The following is a 19,835-nucleotide window of genomic DNA, read 5'->3' as shown; positions in this document are numbered from 1 at the left end:
ATCAGTGATTTGCTGTGAATTTTAAAGTCATTAGTGTGAATTAATGCAGCACTGTTGTAGTAATACATTTTTCTAGATTTATTAGTGAGGTGTCTGTTTTGACATTAATTTATAGAGGTAATTTTCTAAATAAAGGAAGGCAAAGGACCTGAGTCATTCTAATTAGAGAAATGTACAGTTTCAATAGCACTAGTAGAACTGTGTATTTTACTGACTTGAAAAGAAGACTAATAGTATATAGCACTTGACTGTCTCCATCAGTCATGTCTGTGATTCACTGACGTACCTTCCCAGCAGCTGGATTTGGGCTTCCGGGGCATGGCTCTGTGAGACCATTTTTCCACAGGAGGAAAGACTTTCAGGGTGTGAAAATATGTTCGAGTTCTCTCTCTCTCTCCCCCCCCATCAAGGAACCCTATGTATACAGATTATATGTGTTATTGATAACTCCCCAGATGATATGTTTCTTAAAGGATTTGGGCATTTATTTTTAAGCACCAATAGTTTTGTGTTAGAAATCCAATTTACATTTTTAGTTAGAAATATATCTTTATTTCATTTAAACCCACTGCTGTACAGTATTTAATGTACCATATGTCATTCTCTTGTGGATAAATATATTGTTTATTTGTTTTCTTTTTCTTTTTTCTCCTCTTTTTTCTTTCTTTCAGTACATCTACATCAAGTGTGAAAGAAAGCAAGTTCTAGAAGAATCCATATAAATACACCATTTAAATAAAGTCCAAGCACAAAACTCCATACATGTATAATAAAACTAAATATTAAAAATATTGGGTAATAATTGGGACAAAATTCAGGATAGTGTTTCCATGGGGTGGGAGGAGGAAGGGACCAGGGAGGGGCTCGCAGGAGCATCATTGCGAGTGTGTTTCTTAAACTCATTGATGAGCTATGATTCTTCATTTTATTTTCCTTCATGTCATATATATGCACATTATGTGTATATGTGAATATATATTTGTATTTATATGTTTGAAACATTGTAATAAAAAGGGAAAGTTATTTCTCTTATAAGTCAAGTGCCCAATGTCAAAATCATGGATTTTGGTGCTGAGAGGTAAAATAACCCTTTGACAAACTAGATTTTTAAGGGGACTTTCTAATTGGCTGTTGGCATTTGGCCGATACCAAAAGAAGGATGTTATAATGTAGGTCAACACACAGCAGCCCACAGGCCCGATCCCACAAACTAAGAACGGTTTTACATTTTACGTTTCATTGTTAATGAAAAAATACAAAGAAGAATGCTATTTTACGACATGTGAAAATGATAAGTGATATTCGGGGTCCCCAAGTAAAGTTTCTGATCGGAACCCAGGTGTGCTCGCTGGTGTGCTGGGACCACGGCCGCTTTCCCACAGCGATGCCGGCCACTGCAGCGCTCTGTGGCCTTCGAAGACTGGAAGGTTGACCATCTGACCCTTCCCAGAAAACGTTTACTGACCTCAGTGTAATGGAAAACAAACTGATGTTAGAGAGGTAAAATGAATCATCTCTAAATTTTCAGAATGAGGCAAGCCTGAGTTTGAATTTTTTCTCAACTCCTAACTAAATGGAGCTCTCTGCTCTTCAGGAGAAACTGCTTAAAAGAACAGTGAATGCGAAAATGGTAGCAGACCAACTGGTATACATTGGGGACTTAGTTGTTTCTTTCCTTTTGAGGTAAGAAATTCTATCTTACATTAGCCCAAAAATCTGAAGAAAGCTTCTCTATGTTCTTGCAAGTTTATGTTAGTCATGTTTGGGTAACTTGAGTCTGTGGACTGAGCTTAGACATTCGGAGCCTTGCTTTCCCTCTCTATGAAGTGAGAATAATAACTACCTTCCAAGGTTATATTGAGGATTAGCAATGATGACAATGGTTGTTACTGTTATCGGCTCAGATCCCTCGCTCACAGTCCAGTCATTAGTGTGGTGCCTTCCTACAGAGGGCATGCTGCTTATTTGAAATCCAATCATTTAAGCTAGCAACAGAGCTGTTCTGGAGGTCAGGAGACCTGGGTTTTATTAGCTCTACTACTAACTGGACTGATGCAGACACTGGCCCACAGTGTCTGAGTCATTATGGATGAAATGAGACATTCACATGGACTACTGAGTCTGGTGGAGGAAAAGGGACAGCACGGCTTTTCTCTCAAGGGGAGCAAAAGTCATGGCCTTTATCGTGACAGGCCTTTATTGGGTTTCTCCACCCATTACATGATGATCCTCATTTACCATGCACAGGTTCGCTTTAGGTAGTTACCTTTTACAGAAAACAAAGGAGCCAATGCTGCTTATCACATCACAGCAGAGGGATATTTGCAAATGAAAAGGCAAAAATGGTTGAACCGGTTACACTCATCCTTGGAAGGTTTAGCATGGATTTTAGGAAGTTACTTTACAGTAAATGTCCTCAATTCAGGGTGAGGGAGTTTTTAGCAAAAAGCAAGTCTCAAAGTGGCCTAGGCACATTGCAAGCCTGATTCCCCATGGAAGAACCTATCCGTGGGCTTGGGTCCTGTGCATCTTCGAGTGGGAGCTGGGCCCACGCCACACAGAACTATCTCCTACACTGGACAATTCTGGGCACTTAACTACCCTATGCCTTATTTTTTTCATATTTGAAGAAGGATGAGATAGCTTCCTAGAAATGATCAAATAACTTAGAAGTTAGGTGTTAAATGTATCACACACTATTTCATGAAAATAAGGCTTGAACTAAGGAGTACACTTTTGCCAGATGTTTTTGAGTACCCATTTAAACAATACAGATATCTTTCATTATTAAACCTGTTCTAGAATCACTATCTTCAGAAACCCCCCACCCTGTGGATGCTTCCATTACTTTTCTTCAAACTAGCATGAATTGTCATGGAGGCTGGCTCAAGGACACCTGTGTGGCCTCCAAGACGGTAAGTTCTCTCGGATCCACCGACCCTGGCCACCGCCTGTACTCCCAGCACTCCCACGCCAGCCTCTGGCATATCAATCAGGTCTTTGGATGGGTGGATGGATGAGCCAGCGTTCTGTACTGAGTCCAGTACTTTGGTCCCCAAGCAGTGTGTTTTCTTTTGCCTTTAGTTGATGAAACAGATGTGGGGGGTGAGAGGGGAGGACGGGGTGTTACTTAACTCTCTACACAGTGGATGTGTAGGGTCCTCAGCACCAGCCCAGCTAAACCCCTTTTGGGGACTGAGTTTGACCACACATGTGAATCCTCTGGAACAGGAGCCGGCGAACAAAGAAGCATCATTGCACTAATCGTTGAGGACCTAGAATAGAGTTGTCATTCATGTACCCGGTTTCCTCCCCTTTCCTTAGCCCTGCATTTTCTGTGGCATGTCTGGGAATATGGAGTAATGCTAGTGGGCTGGGTCAGCCAGGGCACCGAAGTGCTGCCTATGTGAATTCCCACTGGGGGACACTAGTTTTAAAGTGGGAGCTTATTCGTGCCTGACCCCCAGGGTGATGCCAGGATTGAAGAGGACCTGCCTCCACATCCCTGCTCTTTTTTGTGGAATAACATAATCTAGATAAAGTTCTCCCCCACCCCTTTGAACCTTTTGTGCTGAGGAAAGCACAAAAAATACAAAGGAAAATCAGTGACCTTGAATTAAGCTTGTTGGCAGTATTCTTGGCTTTCAAAGACTCTTCATTGTTATTCCACATTTTTGCTGTACAAACTATCACAATGAATAAAATAGGCAGTGTTTCAAAATTTAGTCGGATGTGAAGCCCTGTGAATTTACATGTTATGCCATCATTCTCAGAATGACATTTTAAAAAGTTGTATTTTGAACTTTTGGATAACTTTAAGTAAGTATTTTCTGGGAACTATTAATACTGAGTACAAAATGGCATTATTCATGATCTTTCCTGTCTGCAGAGTTTGTGACAGGAACTATATACCTAAAGGGCTCCTATATCCTTTCCTGCGTTCTTCCATCCATCTCAGCACTGGGCACGTGTCTGGGGCTCTGTGTGTTCACTCAACAGGCCTTTATATAGCACCCATAGATGCCAGGCACTGTGCTGTGTCAGCGACACTAATGGGAAAAAAACACATTAAAACCTCTGCCATCTTGTAGCTAACATTCTTTAAAAATACTTGTAGAATTACAACCAATGACTCCAAGAAGATAAAGAATGAGAAAAAGGTAATTATTTCAGTTATTTTCTGCATCTAGAAATTAAAACAAGTAACTTCTCTGGTATTTAAGGTTTTCAATTTAGTGCACTTGGTAGTTAGTTCTAGATAGATAGATAGTTCTAGCTATCATGCTGAAGGGCCTTGTCACTTATAGCTGCGATTTTCATGGTGCTCACTGAGTCCCAGACCCTATGTTCCTGTGGACCCATTCGGCCGATGAGAAGATTGAGGCCCAGAGACATAACTTAGCTTTTGACCTTCTGCAGTCAGTGATGGGAGAGATGAGATTCGAACCAAATGCCGCTCTGTAGGACTCCAAAGTCAGAGTTCTTACCGGTCACACAGACTCTCTCCAACCAGGGTCACAGATCAGGGGCAGGAAACAATGAAATTACAACATGACCTCAGAACAAGATCCCAGATGATGGCCAAATCCAGAAATCACAGAGTTTGCAAAAACAGGGATCTAGCTATGTTAGGCACCAGAAGTAAAAGATGAAAATAAAACTGGACTAAACTAAGCCTGTATTGAGTGTTCCCTGCACACGGTGCAGGGCTCTGCAGTATGTGGCCTGTGGATGACAACAGCATATTAGCCGGTGGGTGTGGGGGTAGGTGGGTGAATGTGGGTGAATGTGCATGTGTGAGTGTATGTGAGTGTGTGTGTGGTGGACAGTGGCATTGTGAAATGATCAATAAATCACACTATTTGTCCTTATAGACTCACAACCTGAGAGATATGTGTTCAGAACAAGCCTAATTATGATTCCAGGTAGACTGTGGTAAGTGCAGAGAAGGATTCCAAAATGAGTTCTAAACTCTGGGAAGGAGCCTATGCCACAGCAGCAGTAGTGGGCCTGCAAAAGAAGGCATACACTTTATAAATTTAGTAGTGTGCAAGGTCAAATAACCTGAACAGCCATCCCCTGAGAACAATTAAAAATGCTGGATACAGTAATTAAAAAATATTGTTATATTTATATCTGAGTTGATAACTCAAGGAATGTTTCGAAGCCAACAATACAGTGAAGGTTGAAAACCAGAAAGATCAGTCCTATTCAAGACACTCTTTGCTCTGGGGCATTTGCTGAACTCTGGTGTTCTTGAACTTCCATTTGGATGGACATGTGGGTAGTAGATGGCAAGAGATAAAACCAGGCATCTAATGGTAGATGCTGGTATAGATAGAAACCCACAGACCTGGGCCCACATTGTAGCAGTGAACTAGGAAAAACGAATAAACAACAAACAACTCCCTTGCACAAGGGATCAGTGAGGAAGAGGGAAGTAAAATTTTGAAAATTCATAACCATAAGATAGCTCATTTAGGCTTGGAATGCAAATTTATGCTGCCTCTGTGGTCTGACGAAACCTCACAGAGTGATCCCAGGACAGGTGCCCCCGGTGCCCTGAGAAGCAGACGTGAGCCCTCTGGAGAAACATCTTTTTACCTCGAGTCCACACGAGGTCCCCCAGGCAAAATCCCAAGAAGCATGAGCATTCGGAAAAAAAATTATAATACATATTTAAAAATAAATGGAGGCAGCAGAAAAGTAGGCAACTGAATCAGGTCCACAAAGACTTTAGATATTGGAAATGAGTATGATTAATATGTTTAAAGAAATAAAAGAAGGAATTCAACTATAAATTAGGGACAAGACGCTATTTACTTATTTGTTCATTTTTCAATGACAGTTTACTTTTGTATTATTCTGTGTTGGTTTCAGTGTACAGCATAGTGATTGGACAGTCATACACTTTATGAAGTCTTCCCCTTGGTATTTCCAATACTCTCCTGCCACCACAAACAGTTATTACAGTCTTATTGACTGTATTCCCTATGCTGCACTTTACATCCCTGCGACTATTCTGTAACCACCAACGTGTACATTTTAATCCCTCCACCTTTTCATCCAGTCTACCACCCCCCTCCCCTCTGGCAATCAGCAGTCTGATTTCTCTGTCTGTGAGCCTGAAGAAGACACTATTTGAAATAACTAAAATTGAAAAAGAACACACTAGAGTTTCAAAATAAACAGCAGATTAAATGCAATTGAAGAAAGACAGTGAAGTAGAAGATATATCTGAATAAATTATCTGAGACACAGGTTTAAAAATATGGAGGACAGAATGAGGAGGGATATTAGAATTTTGTATCTGGTGAGACTATATTTCAAGACCAGGAACAAGTAATCACTTTTTCAGGGAAACGAGGATTTTTCCAGACTTCTACTAAAGGAATGAAAGGACATACTTCAGGTGGAAAGAAAATGATCCCAGATAAAATGTCTCAGACGCAAGAGAAATGTGAGCAGAGTAATTGGTAAATGTGTATATAACTAGTCTACCTAAACATTGATTGCATGAAATAATAATAATGTGTAATTTGTACAGTTAAAACAGCTAAAGTAATGGTAGAATTATAATATAATTCAAGAAAGACAGGGGTTAAAGTGTTCTCAAGCCCTTACATGGTTAAAGAGGAAAGGACAAGTAACTCTTAACTTTAGATTTTTATAGGAGTGCATGCTAACATTCTAGGTAATCACTAAAAAAAAAAACAGAAAAAGAACCAACAACTTTATAAACTAGGAGAACAGAAAAAAAGAATGAGAAAAATAAATTTTAAAAGATTTTTAAAAAGGGAAGAAACACTAGAAAAGAACAAATAGGATGAATAGTGCATAAAATAAGTGGTAAAAATAAATTTCAACATTTCAATGATTACACTAACTACAAATAGATGGAACTCTCCAGTTAATAGATGCAGACTTTCACTTGGGATGAAAAAATCCAGCAGTATCCTTTTGCAAAAGATGCCCCTAAAAGTTAAGGACACAGAAAAGTGGAAAGTAACATTTAGGATAGATATACCAGACAAGTTCTAGCCAAAAGGAAGCTGATGTGGCTCAATTAATATCTCATAAAATAGAATTCAAAGCCTGATCAAATGCTAAGAGATAAAGAGAGTAACTGCATGATGACAAAGCTTTTTAGCAGGAAATTAAAAGGCCTAAGCTTACTGTATGTACCTAATAATGTAGCCTAAAAAATGTAAAGCAAGACTCGGCAGAACTACTTGGAGAAAATGGTACATTCGCAGTCAGTGGGAGATATTGGCACTCCTTTCTGTGGTTGATAGATCAAGCAGTCAAAAAAATAAGTGAAGTGAGGGACATCTTGAGAAACGTTTTAGAGGTTCCATGCCAGTCTTTTGAGAGCCCAGTCATGGGGAGGGTGTTCCTCTTCTCATCTCTTCTGGCAGGGCAGAGTCCAAGCTTCAGGGAGTCCTTGCCCTGAGAGCCAGGAGGTTTGATAGTGAGTACCCTTAGGTAGCTGGTTTCCTGAGGGCAGAGGTGCAAGGCTCTTGTTCAGCCCTTGCTCAGCACTTTCTTATGGAAATCACCTCTTTCTCACCTTAATTCAGACCCACATGAAGAAGCCAATGTGCTGATGCTGGGCCTCTGGGACCACAGATTCTTGCTTTACCGAGGGACATAGATGATGCGCAGATAGGTGATCCTGAGTTCCGTTCTATTTTTCCAGCCATTGCCCACAACTGCACTGAAGGTGTCTGCAGTGATGAGCAATAGTGGCTGGGGGCAGAGTGGGAGGAGGATCCCTGTGCAACTGTCTCTTCTCAGTGGAAACACAGCTGTTCTTACACATATGGAAACTTAAAAGAAATTTTAATTAGTCACTGATGCCAAGTTCACAGTGGTAGTTCCAGGGTGATAGAAGCACAGCTGCTTAGAATTGAGGGTGGCGGTCAAGAGTCAAGCATGGGCTTCCAGATCAGGCAACTTGGGGGCCTGGGGTGACAGACACATGCCTTCCCACCCTCCCTGCTCCTCTCCAAACACACAGACGAAGGCTGGATAAAATACAAAGGCAATGTAAAGACAGGGAAAACCTTGAAGGGAAAGGTAAGCAGGAAAGGAAGAAGGATAAAGTAAAAACAAAGGAAGAAGAGAGCAAAATAAAAACTGAAGCCCCAAGTGTGGAAGTTGCAGTGCTGTGGTAGTCTTGCTCCCAGGTCCATCAGTTCCATCAGTGATTGGTCACTGAAGTCAGCTAATTATGTATGCAAATCTGGCCTTACTAGGAAAGAGTGGGGCTTCTGCTCAACCTAATGCATAGCCCTAGAATATATTTGAGGGGTTGGAGGTGCACAGTGGCAGTAAAATGTTGGGCTCTTTCCTGGGCTCTGTCTTTGCTTTGCACCTTCACCCAGCCATCCCAGACCCTCCTCCGGCAGCTGCAACCTCCGGTTACCACCTGGATTTAAGCATTTACCTTAGACATCGATTAGTGAAGTGATTGTACTAAAGTTGTCATCGTCCATGCTTTGGATGTTGGCCCAGCTGGTTAGGGAATTGGTAAGTGTTAAAGGTTAACTCTGCGTGGTCAAAGAACCAAAACAATTTTAAGATCATCGTTTTAAAGCATCCTCACAAAACTATGCAACTGTGTAATGTAAAACGATTCAAAACTGGCTACCTTTCCACTTAGGTGACCATTCAGATGCAGAAAGTACTTCCAGGGTCCTCATCTTGCAGCATTATCATGTCATGGGTGGGAAACATGGCTGGTTACTTCTCCCTGTCCTTTTGACTGTCTCATCACAAATGGAGCACTGTCTAAAATGTTCAATGTAAAACATTCTGAAGAAATGGACATGATAAAATAATTTTGAATTCAACAATAGAACAATAGGCCTTGAAATCTCGTGGCTCAGTTGGCATAGTGTAACACAGTTGTCGGGCTTGCCTTCCACTTCCCTCGATAATGTAAACCAGCAAATTAAGACTTACCCTGAAAATAACTGCACGTTATTCTGCAACAGAGGTAGAATATTCCGAGAGCAGAAGGAATAGAGGTAGTAACATTTTGCCATCTGGCAAACCACTAGACCAGATGGACTCGCTAATGACTTTTCTAAAGTATTTAGTCAGACCTTACCGAAACACATGACTGGCACATTTAATTATCCTAAATTAACAGGACTTCTGCCAAATATAGGCCTCGATGCTTGAGTCATGCCCCTTGCTTAAAGAGGAGAAAAGGCATGAATAGCTCCAAAAAGCTGGGTTTCACAGAGATCCCTTTCATTACTGAAGCTTCTCATTATCAAATTGTTGTGTTACAGTCTTAAGGCAGTACTTCTCCTTTTTCAGAGAATGGATTGTAAGACTAGTCATGTTGATCAAACTCCCTTTATCAGTAACAATTATACTTGGTGAGAACATCTGGGGGTGAGAAATCCAATCCGTGTAGTTATCAGACATCCCTTCCTCTTTTCTGCCTGTGGAAGGTTTTTAAACCACTTTTTTTTTTACATAAGTTAATTGTATTTTTCTGTAACTTTTTTGCTTTAATTTGTTTTAACTTTTATGTTTGTATCAAAGCAATATTAATATATTAATCAAAAATTACAAGCCATATAATGAAGAACTGCCCCCACCCCTATCCTTTCCCATCCCTAATTCACTTGCCAAAGAAACACTTTTAGTTCTTCTGACTGTTCCTTCTGGTGGTTACTTCCACATCTCAAAGCAATATGATACAACTAGTTGGTATTTCTTGACTTACCCATCTCAGACATGACTAACTTCCTTTTAAGATGCGTGAGGATGTAGCTTGCAGATACCATCCTTACATCCCTTCCCTTCTTCTCCTTAAAGGGTTGCTTTATTATTTTTTATTCCCTTAACATTTTATCTCAGTAGCTTTAAGTTATATTTTTATTCCTTTGCTTCTGGTATATACTATCAACTATGAGCAGTGTCTCTTGGCTCCCAGCTTTGGATGATCACGATATTAGTGACATGAACGTCCTTATGAACGCTCCAGAACTCTTTCACTCAGTAGAGTATTTCCGAGATTCATCCGTGTTGTTGTGCTCTTTCGCTCTCATTGCTGAAAACAATTCCATGGCATGATTATGAAATAATTCACGTATCTATTTACTTGTGAATGGACATTTCAGGCGTTTCCAGTTTTTGGCTATTATAAATAAAGCTCCTGTGAACATCTGCATGTAAGTCCTTGTTTAGATATATTTTTTATTTCCCTTGGGTAAATAGAAGTGGAATTGCTTAGTCACATAGTAAGTGTATGTTTAAGCTTATAAGAAACTGCCAAGCCACTTTCCGGAAGCGGTTCCTCGTCTCACCTTCCCGACAGCAGTGCGCCTGCGCCCCAGCCGCCCCACGGCCTCAGCAGCGCTCGGTGCTGCGGGTCTTCCTCCTGTCGGTGTCCTGGACGGTGTTCCAGCCTTCGGGCCGCGCTTTAAGTTGGGTTGCCTTCGTACTGTTTAAGTGAAAACATTCCTTATGTGTTCTGCCCTTTCGTTTTCCTGGAGGTGTCTTTCAAAGAGAGGTTTTAATTTTGAAGTCCAGTTTATCATGTTTTTTCTCTTATGGTTCATGCTTTTTTTGTTTCTTCTCAAAGAAACCATCATCTTTCAAAGGTCACAAAGACTTCCTCATGCGTTATTTTTCCTATCAATTGTATAGTTTTAGCTCCTAAATTTAGACTTCAAGTCATTTGAGGTAATTTTCATGAATGACAAGATGTAAGTGTTGAGGTTCATTTCTTTTCCATGTGGATGTCCGATTGTTCCAGAACTGTTTGTTGAAAAACTGTCCTTCCTGCTTTGAGTTACCTTAACAACTTTTTGGGAAAACAGTCGGCCATGAGGTGTGGTCAGGATCTGGACTCAGCTCTGTCCAGCCGGTGCCTGTGTCGGTCCCTATGCCAATGCTCTGCTGTTTTAATTCTGACTCCTTTTTGCAAAGGCATCATGCCTTTACTCAGACTGATTGATTTCAGTAGTTAAATCCAGATGCTCTTACTGTCGTCACAATTAACAAGATTTCCAAACGCTCTTCTTGCCTAGGATACTTTCTCCTTAGGATGACCAGTTCAATTCTCAGATGATAGTGCTTTCTTTTTATTGTTGTTCAATTACAATGTTTCCCATTTTTCTCCCATTACGCTCCCCTGCTCTACCCCCTCACCTCCCACATCCAGTCCTCCCCCCTCCCTCCTCCCAGCGTTGTCCTTGGGTCCTTTTTACATGTTCCTTGACGTGAACCTTCCCCTTCTTTCCCCTGTTATCCCCCTACCTCTTATTTTTAAAGTTTGGAGGTTAGTTCACAGCAGCTCTCTATGTGCATGAGTTTTCCTGGCTTAGAATGTCAGTCTTCTGGGGTTAGCTTCCACGTGTGTTTGTTTCGAGCAGATTCTATCACATGGCACTTACTTAATAATACCGCCTACTAGTGATCAGTGTGTTTTAAGCAATATTAACTACTGCTTTAGGATTTATTAAATCCTAAATAATACCTACCTTCTTTCAGGTAGGTACCATTTTTTATTCCCACTTTATGAATGAGAAACTGAGGCATAGAGAGGTTGAGTCATTTCTTGAAGGTGAATTATGAGAAACTATTAAATGCTAATAAATAGAGGAGATATGCTTCTGTGATGTAATGGTAACTGTTTAACAACCAGCTCTCCAAGAGGAGACACCCATAGTTTGTTACAAATTTTACTGTTGTAAATGACACGTAGTACACAATTTACAAATAATAAATTATATAATAGTCTGTATTGTAAATTCCGCATAGCCAATCAGTTCTCATAGAATGCCGTTGTTGATCTTTGCCGGACTCCTGTTTGGCCCGCCTGTGGCTGCTGCACGGCTGTGATTTGGTGACTGGAGATGAGGACTAAAAGCTGGACTGCATCTGGGTCAGAAAGGAAGTCCCTCACATCAATGACAGACGAGTGTAGTCCCAGTCTGAGTGCTCGTTCACATTTTCATTTATGTCAATTAGACAAACGTGGAACAACAAAGACATATGTCAGAACTTGAATCACTTATCAGTGATGTGACTTCTTTGCTGAACTGGATGATACTTTTTGAATATTGGAAGACCATCCTCTAAATTTTTAATTTTTTTTTACAATATAACAGCTAGACGTGACACACTTTTAAATTTCTACTGCACTATTAACATTTTATTCTTCTATGTCTTAAGTCTAGACAATCAACAAAACAATGAACCAAGCCCTGATCTGTAGCATTTGTCGATTTCTGTGATGTTCTGTATTGTATAATTTCCGCCATGTATAATGAGCTCCTGTGTGTAATGCACACCCACATTTTTGGCCCAAACTTTTAGGGAAAACATCTTTTGTTTTAATTTTTAAATTCAATTATTTGTTTATTTATTTATTTATACTTAGGTACTTTTTCATATCATAAAGGAATTTTAGTATTTAGTTTTTAACATATTATGGTACAAGAAACTTTATGTAACAAATAATTACAAAACGCAAGAACGAATACAAGGTATTTCAGGTACTACCCCATATATAATGTGCACCCTTATTTTTCCCTCAAGCATTTGAGCAAAAAAGTACTTGTTATACACAGCAAAATACAGTGAATACTCCCACTGTGGCTGGTTCCAAACCACTAATGTGGCATTGCCGAAAACAGAGTTGGAAAGAGGTGTTCAGTAGCACATCACTCCACTGTTTCTGCCACACAGGGAAGATAGCGATAAATAACCTCAAGATTCTGGTTAGTAAAAATGTAGTAAGATAATTAAGAAGTGATAAGATTTACTATATATAAACATTGTTTTTAATATGATTTGTTTAGTTTGAAGTTTATATAATTTAATTTTTAACAGTGGCCATAATTAACAATTGATTCACAAAATTGCTAAAATTTAACTGTTCCTGCTGGTCCGTCCAGGCTGGCTGCAGCATGCTGCCACCTGCTTCCGTCCCAGGCAGCCCAGCCACATTTTTTTATGTGATATTAAGGTATTGCTAGAATATATTTAATAGCTTCATTCCAACATGGGTTTGGAAACACTCAGCATGCAAGATATGTAGCATGTCTTTATTTTTATAAATGACATTCATTCTTGTTAGATGTACCATTCATCAAAGTTGTCAGTGAGGGACCACTACCTAACCATGGATTTACAGGGGCTTATACAGTTCAGGAACATGGTGGTCCATCCACATGGCTAACCCTTCTGCTCATCCCCATTCAGCCCACCAGGAAGGTGGGGCCCTCTCTGTGATGTCAGATGAGATCATGGTCCCAGCAGTGGTACTCCAGGGCCAAGTGCAACCCTAGGGACCAAGCAGGACTGGAGTACAGGCATCCCACCTGAGGCTGCAGTACCTCCAGGCCACTGTGTTCAAATAAAGCCTTCCTGTGCCTTTGTTCACCTCACAGGTGAGCATCCACTGAGGTTGGGCCATTTCCTCCTCAGCTTGGGAAGAAACGGCCTTCCCCACTGCCCCCGCACAGTTCAGCCTCATCACCTCAATGTGCAATACTTATAGCTCCAATGCTGGAAAAGTTCTCTCAGGGTTATCTTCAGGGAAGAGGGAGAAGACTTTCTCATACTTTCCTGGCGAGGCAATTAAATACAGGGTCCAGCAGAAGTAATGCCTGCTTGAGTGTGGTTGTAGGGTAATAATATGGGTGTCATAATATGGGTGTAATAATTTATAGTTTTAATTTGAACATTTCACCTAAAATTCCATATGGTGTGCTTGAGTGTGATATTGTTATGTTACAGAATTACATGCTTATGATTTTGTAATAAAAGATTTTGTAGTAAAGAGGGATGTTATTTGTGCCGGACCTTGTATATATGCTAACATACAAAATTATTACAGAATCAGTGAAGCAACCTGGGCAAAAGTGAAATGAGGCTTTAAAAGGTGAAGTCAGAATCATGAACATTTTTAAATGCTGCATTTGGAACAAGCACGCACATATAATTTTTTGCCTTCAGGAATCAAGAATGATGGGTGTTGATTGGTGTTTTTTGTTTAACCTCATAAACAAGGCTGCCTCTTTCCATGACCCTGTTCATTCTCATATGCTTCCCACACAACATATTTAGAAATCTTCCTGATCTTATCTGACACCAGAAAGACATGTTTTTGCCCTCTTGGCATCCTGGAGAAACAAATCAATTCCCTCTCCTAGACAGGGTGATGAAAATCCTTCTCCGCAGTGCTTTCTATTGCTATGGTAACAGAATAATGGGATTTCCCAATGGAACTAGATTTATATGTACACGGAGGAAAGTAGTTCTCTAAAAGCTTGATCCCTTTTTGTAGCCGAGTGTAAGATGGGATCACCACAATGAACCAAGAACTAGAATGACACCAAACCCTCTCACGTGGGTCTGGAATGAGACCTGCCTTGTACTCAGACACTCAGTGAAAGGGAGTCAATTTTTAAAGTTTCCATATTAAGACATTGCTGTTGTGACTGTGATAATTTTCAAAATTTGCCAAGTGCAACTTTTCTTAGAAAAGCAGAGGAGTCTCAAATGGCAGACAGACTTAAAATATAAATAAGTAGTATCAGTGCTTCCAGTCCGTCGCAGAAAGGTCCATGGCGTTATGATGTGGAAAAGGAGATGAAGGGAAGCCCAGAGCAAAACGGGTATTTTGTGTAGTAGTGGTACTTTCCACTTCTGTGATTTCCTCCCAGGAAGGACACAGTAGTCGGTCATTTCTCATGAAATCTCATCAGAAGGAATTCAGGGGTCGTGATTCTTTGCATGGGGACCCTTAATGGGATAAGGGGACCCACCCTCTCTTAATCTGTTGTCTGGCCTAAAGGCATTACTGTAGGTTAGCTTCTTAGGCTCAGGGCACCCTGTGGAAGGAGCAAAGAAAAGTTTCAAAGTATGCAGGAGGGGTGGATTTGGTTTTATATGAGGAATATATATATATATATATATATATATCAAATATATATATATATCAAATTTGATATATATATATATCAAATGGCAAAGGAATATATATATATATCAGTGTATTTTCATATCTGTAATTTAGATGCTTCTGAACTAAAGTTTCAAAAGATGTTTTGAGAGTAGATGAAAACAGATCCTGCTCAAAATGATTTATTTTTTAATCCTTGCCTGAGGACATGCTCACTGATTTGAGAGAAAAGGAGAGAAACATGTATTGGTCGCCTATCATACACGCCTGGACCGCAGGACCAAACCCGTAAACACACCCTGACCAGGAATCAAACCTGCAACTCCTCAGTTCACAGGACAACTCTCCCTCCAACCAACCCGGCCAGGGCCAAAGTGACTTTTTATGAACTTCCTGAATTCCTAAACGAAGAGACATTGGGTAAAGGGAAGAGATGCTTCAAACCTGCTTTTAAAAGAAGTGCCTCAGCAGCTGCGCCATGACTGGTCCCTTATATTACGCTCCTGCAAGTCCAGAGATGAAAGTTGGTCATGCTTCATTCTCTCTCTCTCTCTTATGAGATATAAAAAATGCCGGTGAAATGAGATGACAAATTTAAAACAAAAGTAAATGCCGCTGGGCTGTGCTCTGGAAGACACATGGATGCTGTCACTGTGTTACCCGGACAGATGAAAGGAGTGAAGTTTCTGGGAAGCTGATGGGAAAGTTAACTGTTGGCCAAGTAACAAAGTGATTTTCTGCACCCGCTTTGCTTGACATGGACATGGATAAATAGGCACATTATGAGTCATTTTAAGCAATCATGTCGCATGCAAGCCAGAGAAATGAGGTCAAAGACTCTTGGCTTAGAAGAAGAGAAATTGATAATTTTGTTAATGTATTCAAATGGCAAAGGAGGGATGGTCAATGTATCATGTGCTGGGAAGAGGTGATTTAAAGGACAGTGTAAAGGAGCTTCTGGCAGGAAAAGAAAAGAAAAGAAAAAAACCCCACCCCGCAAACAGCAAATAACAAAACAAGAAAAATTCCAAGGTGAACTTTTCCATAACCGTGATAAATTTGTGAGCTTTACTATGAATGAAAAAAATGATAATAACCAGAGTAAAAATACTTCAAATCCACAATGGGATAATTTTAGGTCACACTGCTAATTGAATAACTTACGATAAATTATTTTGAAGGCCTCTTTAAGGATTTGTTGAAAACTGTCTATTTCATTTCCCCCTTCATTCATTTCCCCCTTCATTCACGGAATATGATCGTGAAATCATATTAAGATGATGACCTAGGACTTTTTTCTTTTTAATTCTGGGTGATTCTGAACCTCGGGGATCTACCCAGCATTCTAAGCATTTTTAACTAGAAGCTTTGATCACGGCCAAACAGTTTCCTTTATGTCTCTTGAAAGTGCCTCTGACCGTTTAGGGGCAGTGTGCCCACTGCCCTTCATTTCCCAGCCCCGAGGCAGGACCTGCTGTGGGCAGTGAGGGGAGAGGTAAGCCGGCCCAGAAATGGGATCATTCACTTCTTCCTCAGCAAGCATTGTGTGTGTCTGTTTTTTATTATTTTTCTTAATCCTCATCCGAGGATATATTAACAGATTTAGAGAGAGAGAGAAACACCCACCGGTTTCCTCCTATACGTGCCCACAACCTTTCGTATACAGGTGGGTGCTCCAACCATCCGAGACCCCCAGCCAGGGCCAGCAAGCGCTTAGTTAATGCCGCCTCTGCTGTAGGATGTTTCGGGAACTGTGTACAGAGCGATAGAAACTGCCCTGCCCTCCTGGAGCGTACAGTCTAGTCAAACCCCCTTCCCCATACCCCACAGGACTGCAGACCTGAGGAGTCTCCTCGGTGTCCCCACTAAAAATCAGATGGAGTTAAGGCCATTTCCCCAGGATCAGGTTCGTAGTCTTCCAACTCAAATGCTGCCAAGCTCTGGGCCTTATCCACCCAGTTACCGAAGCAAAAAAATTCTGGCAACTTGGACATGCTTAAGGTTTTGCTTAGCCTCAAACATTCTCAACCTTTCCCCCTCTCTTTCTCTTAAATACCCATTGACACAGGGGTCCCCAACCTCTGGGGCTAGGACCAGCACCAGTCCGGGCCTGTTAGGAACTGGGCCGCACAGCAGGAGGTGAGCTTGAATGTATTGCGCTTGAATCGTCCTGAAACAATCCCCACCCCGTGTCTGTGGAAAAGTGGTCTTCCACAAAGCCGGTCCCGGATGCCAAAAAGGTTGGGGGCCACTGCCCAAACTCATCCTTTCCATCCCCTCTACCCCCGTGTTGCCTTGCTGTCTCTCACCGAGTCCTATCTGGCCTCCCTGCCTCCTCTCCTCACACCCCTCCCTATCTGTGCTTCCCGCTGTGCCTCCCTGCTGCCAGGGTTACCTTCCTAACATGTGAACCTGTTTGCGCTGTGTCCTGCTAGTAATTGTCAGTGGCGCCCGAACTTCCTGGCCAGCCTCTGAGGGCTTTCGTGACCACCCCCGCTCATCTGCCCATCTCGTTTCCTGCTGCTCTCAGCAAGGCTTTAACTGTGGACTTTGTCTTTCCACACGGACGCCCTTGGCACCTTGTCTGTCATATGGACTCATATTTTCGTAAAAGTCTTGGGCAGCTGGTCACCCCGTCCTCTGTCCTCCATCTTTTTATGTCCTTGTGTGTATGTATTGACATTTCATTATTTATTCACATGTCTGTCCTTCTGCATAGGCTGAACTTCTTGGGCAGTGCATTTTCCGTTTATGTATTTATAATGGTACCCCTGATATTTCTTCGATACTTAAATAAGGGTTTGTTGAATGAACGAGCTAAAATACATATACCAGTTTGTCATTAGGTGTTTACAGACTTCTTCCATCCACTTATCTTGTGATTTTCTAGGACATCTAGATACCATCAAATGCCAAAGATAAAAGATGCCTCAACAAAAGTAAGATTGGGAGGGTCATTTTATACCTTTTTGGTCACTGCTCATCAAGTCTGAAGGCCGAAGTGCTCTACAAGCATAAAAGCTTCTTGCATTCATCTATTGTGACAAAGCTCTGCCTCTGTATGTGTTATCTTTTCATATCACTCCTTATGAAGATTCCTAAGGATACGCTTTCCAGCAAGCACTTGTTACACAGCTCAGATACGGGCTCCCAGGTGTTTCTCTTGCCAGGACTCCTCTGCCAGCGCTTAGAACTCCCTAGATTCTGAGAGATGGGGCTTCCTCTGGGAAGAGTGGTCTCAGCAGCCACACCTGGGGCGTGAGTTATTCCCTGAGCCTCCCCTGATGCTCAGTGCATCCTGGCCTATCCTCTCCTGCCCCTCCCTCAGGACCCTCCCGCACTCCCTGCTACTCAGCTGAAGCTGCAAAGCCTTGCCTTCCTGGGAAACCCCACACCCTCTGCCTAGGCCCCACCTAAACCCATGGGCATCCCTGCCGGGGTGTTTGCCAGAGGAGAACATTTCCTGAAGAAAGGGCTTGAGTGAAGAGGCTCACTGTCAGAAGGAGAGAGCAATGTGTAGAGACTGTTCTTCTGGGAAAAGTCTCCAGAAACAGGCAGTGATGGACTCCCGGAACAAATTCTAGACACCTCGCTGCTGCTGCTGCCTGGGAAATAACCGGCTGCAAGGATGTGCAATGAAGCAGTGTGCTTGGGTTGCTGCAGCCCTGGACCTCGGGAAATGTTGGATGGGGCCCCAGTGGCCGAACCAGAAGCCCACGTCGATGCCCCAAAGCCTTCGTCCTGGGAGGAGATAGACTTGCGGCCTTCACACAGTTAGTGATTGCCCAGTCTGCCTCTGCACAGCTTTTAAGCCAGAGCCTGGTCCCCAACACCTGGCAGCAGGTGGGGCCAGGTGCCCTGCGCTGTGATTCGGCTGTGGGGTTCAGGGGAAAGGTGACGCATCAAGGAGGATTGGGGTTGGCTTAACAGGCCATGTGAGCCAGGCACCTTACTGACAAGTCAGTAAGGAAGAGACTCCGGTACCTGGGGCACCCAGGTGTTTCTCATCTCAGGATTCCTCTGCTGGCCCCGTGGAACTCGTGAGATCCCGTGAGGTCTGGGTTCCTCTGGGGAGAGAGGTCGTGGCCACAGCACCTGGGGCCTGATTTTACTGTTCTTCGAACCTCTCCGACACTCCTTTGGGACCTGCACTCACTACCCAGCACAGCTGGAGCCACAGTGCGCCCCTGTGCGTTCTCACTGCACCTTGTTTGCCTAAAAAAATAAAACGTAAACCCGGTGCGGCACCCAGCCCTGACAGGAGGGTGCAAGTGGGGCAGACTTCCAGCTTCGAGGCAGTGCCTGGACTGCAGACATGTGGGGTGGGGCGAGGGGAGCCCCTGGGAAGACAAGCTGTACTCGGCTCCAGGGTACACTGCCTGGGGAGGCCTGTCGGTGAGGGGCTGGGTGGTACTCAGGGGTCTTCTGCAGTAGATGGCACTAGGTTTGGTGGGTGGCCCAGGAAGGGACCACTGTGACATGCTATGGTGCTTGGTAGCTGCAGAATTGTGGGGACCACGCACGGAGCCAGGAGAGAACCAGGAAGCAGTTTGTGTTTCAAAGGCACACCGTGTCCACAGAGACTTAGTGATGTCGGTTGTTACCTATCTGACTCCAGTTACACGAGTGGTGGTGATAAAGAGCTTGCATCAAGGGCTCACTTTGTGCTGGGTCCTGTGCTAAATGCTCTACAGTCATTAAGTTACCTATTTTAATATAGTATCTTCATTTTATAGCCGAGGAACCCGAGGCAAAAGAGTTAAAGCAATACGTTCAAGCAACCAGAGGTAGTAAAGGGCAGCCAATGTGCAAATCCAGGTGTCTGATTCCAGAGCGTGTACTCTTACTAAAGCCATGCTGAAATTAGAAAGGGGGAAAATCCGACTTTTGTTACTAG

The 19,835-nt window shown here is 42.3% G+C and overlaps 1 protein-coding gene across 1 annotated transcript in view; it reads left to right on the top strand.

Annotated features, from left to right (window-relative positions):
• LOC123811340 (echinoderm microtubule-associated protein-like 6) overlaps positions 1–19,835 on the top strand; it is a 126,890-nt gene that overhangs the window by 62,049 nt on the left and 45,006 nt on the right. The window lies entirely within an intron of this gene.

This window comes from Phyllostomus hastatus, unplaced genomic scaffold, assembly GCF_019186645.2.
Source record: "Phyllostomus hastatus isolate PE091 unplaced genomic scaffold, TTU_PhHast_1.1 phas_scaffold_78, whole genome shotgun sequence".
Taxonomy (NCBI): Eukaryota; Metazoa; Chordata; class Mammalia; order Chiroptera; family Phyllostomidae; genus Phyllostomus; species Phyllostomus hastatus.
This window is presented reverse-complemented; position numbering and strand designations above follow the sequence as displayed.